This window comes from Chenopodium quinoa, unplaced genomic scaffold (genome assembly GCF_001683475.1).
Source record: "Chenopodium quinoa cultivar QQ74 unplaced genomic scaffold, ASM168347v1, whole genome shotgun sequence".
In the NCBI taxonomy this organism is placed as follows: domain Eukaryota; kingdom Viridiplantae; phylum Streptophyta; class Magnoliopsida; order Caryophyllales; family Amaranthaceae; genus Chenopodium; species Chenopodium quinoa.
Genome location: NW_018744290.1, coordinates 939843 through 946158, shown reverse-complemented (window position 1 = coordinate 946158; position 6316 = coordinate 939843).

Here is a 6316-nt window from a genome sequence, read left to right as displayed (position 1 = left end):
TGGCGGCGGCGGCGGAGGGAAGGAGGTCCCAAGGAGGCAAGGCACAATTTGTTAAAAAAAAAGGGAAAACCGTCGTGACGGAGGTGGGGCGCCTTGGCTGGACGCCCAGCCAGCGGTGGTGGCGCCAGCTGCAGACGCCGCAACCAGTAGGCTGGCGCCTGGGCTGGACGCCATAGCCACGGTTGTGGCGTTTATTCAAGGTGTCGCAGCCGTGGCTATGGCGTCCAGCCCACTGGTTGCGGCGTCTGCAGCTGGCGCCACCACCGCTGGCTGGGCGTCCAGCCAAGGCCCCCCCCCTTTTTTTTTTTATATATATTTGTATTAAAATATTGTTTTTTTTTTTGTGTGTAATATCTTTTTCAATTGTTTTTATATTTTGTTGTTTATTTTTATAAATTTTTTCAATTTTGTTGTATTTTTTCTATGTTTATATTTTGTTTACAATTATTTGTTTGTTTTTTTTGTACATTTTTATTTTTATTCTCTATGTCGATTTGTTTTTATATTTTTTTGTGACTTTTATATTGTTTTTGGTTAGTTAATTTATTTTAAATTTTATTATTGATATTGTTTTTGGTTAGTTAATTTATTTTAATTGGGAATGAATTATTTATGTTTATATATATTCTTATGTGTTAGTTTTATTTCCTTTCTAAGTGTATTTTTTATTCTATTATTTTTATTTAAGTGTTTTGTTAATTTCTTTATTATGTTAATTTGTTAGTATGTTTTTAGTTTATTTGATTTGGGTAGTGGTAGCTATTTTTCGTATAATTTTTTGTATGTTTATATATTTTAAAATTTTGTGTAGAATTCACTGGGTCGTCATGGTGCGGGGAAGAATGTAGAGCTTCTTAGTAGAAGCTATTCAGTGGAGAGGTCGGACCATAGACATGTTAGATCCCGTGGTATTTCGGCCTCAGCTCGTAGAGAACGGATCCACCGTCGGGATGAGGATGACGATGACGATGATGATGCTGAGGAGGGTGACCAGGAGGAGGAGCGGGAGGAGGGCGCAGATGAGGATGAGGATGTGGACGATGGCAGTGGACCGTATGATGATTACGGTCCATTCAGTCAGAGGGTTGATGACATGTACGAGACACATATGGTCGAGGTGCGTAAGGGTAGGGGTGGTAGGTTTGTTAGTAGATCTGACACATCATCTGCGTCCACTGTATCTGGGGCAAGCAAGAAACGGTCGAGGGCCGTTAATGATTCTTGGGTTGTTAGGAGTGAGGTGCCCGGTGGTCCTGTTGACGGGAGTGTGATTCCTAGCTTTCTAGGACACATAGCTGCCCGTATTTGGGAGGACCAGGAGAGGCCTTCAGTTACGGGGTTGTTGAAATGTCATACCCGGGAAAAGACTTGTAGCTTTTTGCGTACATGGGCTGAGGCTTGGCCGGCGGAGAGCGAGATGTTCGAGCGACTGGAGGGCACTGGGGTGAATCACGTTCCTGCCACCATGCACGATAAGATTGACAGTACGCTGATCACGGCTTTCATTGAGCGATGACAGCCGGATACAAACTCTTTCCTCCTTCCGTTCGGTGAGATGACGATCATGTTACATGACGTCGAGGCCATTCTGAGGATTCGTGTTGAGGGTAAACGACTTTGTGCTGTGGCTGATGCGGATCAGGCAGATTTGCTGGCGGAGTTGTTCGCGGTGGACAGGGCTGCACTGTACACCGAGGCGCTAGGTGTTTGGGAACACGGTGGTGTGAAGATCGCATCCGTGTTGCAGCGGTGTTTGTACCCCAGTGCACGTAGGACGCACGACGCACAGCTGGCTGCTTATGTTTTTCTACTCCTCGGATGTACCTTGTTTCCGGATAAGAGCGGCGGAAACAAGCTCAGGCCACGCGACATAGTAGAGGCGTGTGACCCCGACAGTGTAGGCCAGTTTTCCTGGGGATCGGCTACGTTGGCGTATTTGTATCGCCAACTAGGATTTGCGAGTCGGGCTGACGCAGCAGGTATCACTGGGTGTCTGACTCTATTGCAGACTTGGATATACGAGTACTTTCCTGCATTGCGACCACATCGTGACCCGGTTCCTATTGATGAGGGGATGTCGCGTGCTTGTGCGTGGAGTCCGCGCTCGGAGAAGAAGTCTGTTGACCGCCTCCGATCGATACGGCTATTGCTGGACAGGCTGTCCCCCTTAGAGGTAACGTTTATAAATTGTTTCTACATTTTATTATTTGCACATATTATATTCATGTTATTAAATTTTAAAACTATGTGCAGGTGAACTGGATGCCTTTCGGCCCGAACCCTAGTGTTAGGGTACCCAGGACCCTGTACACGGGACTCATTCAGTATCGTGAGATCGTCGAGGCGTACATGCCCCAGCGTTGTCTTCGCCAGCTTGGATTTGTCCAAGTTGTCCCTCCTCCCCTGGCATCCCGATGAAGGCGGTCCGACCTGCATCGTCGAGGGACTACGTCGTGCAATGGACGAATATCATGACCGGGACGTGAGACCAGTTTCCGATGGTGGCCCGCTTATGGACTGCGGAGTTGCAGCGGCCGCCCTCTGGGGTTCCTCCCATGTGTGACCACTACTACATGGAATGGTTCAACCGGTATTCGCACCCGAGGTTGATCGCAGATCTCGACCACAGCGATGATGATTATGTGCCACCGCCTACTGCCATGGAAGCGGTATGTCTCATATTATATTTATCGTTGTCTTTGAATTTAGTTTTATATGTTGTTATTGTATTTCATCTTTTATTTTTTGTTGTATGCAGTGGATGGGAAAGATAATGCAGGACGTACAGAAACTCTCTCTGGAGAAGGACATCATGAGTGCAACAGTGAGAGCTGCTGTTGATAGTCTGGAACGGACCCTTGCGCACTGGGAGTCGGCGTCGAGGAGGGATTACTGATGGTTTTGTCATTTCATTTATAGAGCACTTTAAACATTATCATTTTAATTTATTAAATTGGACATTATGTTGTAAGTTTGTAACATTTTAGATTGTTCTTTTAGCTTCCAACTTAGACATATTATCAATGCTGTTTTTAAATTTTGACATAACCGTTCGTGGATCCGCACAACTTACCCATGCAACATATAGAATGCAGTAAGCAATACAATATAAAAGATTAATGCTCTCATTAAAAGAGAAACGTACAAATAAGATTACATAGGAAGAATGTAAACATGAAAAACTAAAATGCAGCTAGGGTGTTCCATTCGTGGATCCGGTCATGATAATGCGCATCCCAACCCTCTACGCTCGCTGTGCGAATGGTGTACCACCGAGGTATAATCGGTGGCACTGGAAAATCGGATGACATGTCTAGTCGGATGAAATGTCTGTATGACGACCCAAGAAACGCAATAGCTACCTCTCTGACCGGTGCCGTGACAGTCTCGCGCGAACGCCAAGGGAGAACCGTGGTACAAGGATAATACGCTTGACTATGCAATCCCAGGCCGAAATGCATGACTGCGCACTTGTAAATGTTTGCAACGGCAAACAGATCTAGGGGCGCGTCAAAATAATGATTTTGGCCGCAAGGTCCACCTCCCCACCGGATACGCCGCAGAGCGCCATCCAAGTCATCCTGGTACACATGACGATAAACATTTCGGTTAGAGGCAATTTCGCTGTACATCAACTGATGCACCAAACCGTAGTTGTCTTCGCCCATTTGAAAAACATCAGCCACGACCCGGAATCCGCAGTTACCATCTCCGACTAAATCATTCCACCCTTCCAAGTACGGCATGATGATCGCAGGTATCCTGTCCTTGTACGGAAACTGATCAACATCGTTTCTTCCTATTCACCATATAATTAAATACAGTTAAGAAGGCAGGAGTAACCTTATAAAAAATGTGCAATGTAAAAAACCAAAACGTACCAGTTCTCAAGGGCATATTCACAGACGATGAAGATTGACTACGACCGACCACGAGCACGACCACGACCAAGACCACGGATATACTCAAACGCACTCCTGTTCCGCCGTTGCCGACCTCGAGGATGGTCAACTCCTTCGGGTTCCTCAAAATCTAAGGTTGACGTGTGGAACATGTCATGAAGTACATGAGTAGCGTCACGAATAATAGAAGGATGGCTGGAGGACACTCAGTCGTACATCGAACGAAACTGCTCCAACTCCTCCTGTTCACGGTTGGCTGTTTGAGTATCTGCATGCTCACCAATAACGAGCGTCCGCCAGAATGAATGGACCTGATCAACATGTAACGACGCCCTTTCTTCTGTAATAACGCGGTGAATGGTGCATGCGCAAGGTAATCCATGAGTTACTGAAATAGCACACCCGCACCGAGCATACACTTCGTCAGCCAACTCCCTCATCCTGTTCAGCTCAGTGAGAATCAACCCCAAGCAGTAGTGCGACACACGACCATGGAGAATCTTAAATATGAAATGGCTATACATCGTACCATGTCGTTGTCTGGAGTCCTCTAGAGAGTTCCTAATGCCGTTCTTCTGAGTTTCAATTGACTTGTTAAGTCTATCGAACAGTGTATCCAAAGCAGCGGTCGATGAATCAATCCAGTCCTTGGTAGCTCTATGAGCGCTCTCAACTCTACATGTTGTAGTGTTCCCGAAATGAAGTACCTGGTTTGTCCAATATTTGACAAACTTTTCCCTGTGAGGGACCCATTGCTGCATCACATAGTCCACCAGTGCCGAACACCACTGGTACGAGTCCCTGAAGTTAGCCAATTCTCGCTCGTACGCTTCCTCTGTGGTAGCCTGTAGGATCTTCCGCCACTTACCATTCACCAATCTCTCTGCCATTTCCAAATTCTTGTTGAAATGGTTGTAGGCTTTCACTTTCACGCAGTTGTTGATGTGCCATGTGCACAGTAAATGCTTCGATTCTGGAAACAGCTCTGCTATGGGGGCAAAGAGACCTCCCTCACAGTCGCTGACGATGGCTGCTGGATGAACATTAGGCCCGATGTAGTTTCTCAGCTTCTCCAACACCCAATAATAACTTGGAGCCGTCTCATCCTTGATGATTGCATGACCAATCAGAAAGTTCTGGTTCGTTGGAGTCATCCCCATGATCTCAACCAGTGGGAACTTGTACTTGTTTGTCTTGTACGTTGAGTCGATCAAAATCACAAATGGCCAAGACTTGATCATATCAGCACAATCAGGATGCACAAGGAAAAGATGAGTCACCTCCGCTGTATCTTCATCAGAATCAAACCAGAACAGGTAACCACGTGATTGTGCCTGGTGTAGCAGCTGCTGTATAGGGTTCCTTCCCTCTGACCGTTCAAACCTGAGTTGCTGTCTGACGTTGTAGATGTGTCTTCGGTTTGGATGGTCTTCTGGAAATTTCTCTAACACAGATGCTAATATTTTAGCAGGCTTGACTTGAGCATCACTCATTTCTTTCACAACTAGTTTCGCAGCAGGACTTAAGCCGCTCAGCTGTCGATGACCCTCTTCATATACTATCATCTCATGGTTGTGATACCCCCATTTAGAGTAACCAATCACTTCCCAACCGTCACGACTCCGTAGTTGTCGAACCTTTACTCTGAACTCACACCCACAACCTTTCCGCTTTGTATCAAACCGAGTGGCTGTACGAAAATCTCTTTCTTCTCTTTTGCGATAACGGTCACATCTCAAAATGCGATCCATTCTACCATCCCGTTGAGATTTATGAGTTACTACTACCAAGCAAAATCCAGCTGCAATTGCAATCTGTTTTGCCCAATCAACCGCCTGTTGAGCTTCTTCGAATGGACCATCATGTCCAAATATCCCACTGTAATCATTTCCGTCTCCACCATAATCCTGCATCAATTATATATTATAATAAATACATTTAACGGATAATACATTTAATTTCTATATTTACACAGAATTAACAAAAAAAAAAAAAGCATAATTATGTATAATATTATTCATACACATACACATACAAATTTTAAACACAATCATTTATAAAAGTCACATAAACAATTTCCAATTTTTTTTTTAATACAATTTCGAATTGTCAAACTTAATTTTAGAAAAAAACCTTTCTCAACAATCAAACTTATTTTTTTATAAAAACCCAATTCGAATTTTCAAACTAAATTTAAAAATATACCATTTCGAATTTTCAAACTTAATTTTAAAAAAACCTGTTTCGAATTTTCAAAATTAATTAAAAAAAACCCATTTCGAATTTTTAAAAAAAATCATTTTCGATTTTCTTTTTTTTTTTTAAAAAAAATAAAAATACAAAGGTGGCGTCTGCCAGGGCTGCCACATCCACTGGACTGGCGCCTGGCAGGGCCGCCTCAGCCAGTAGAGTGG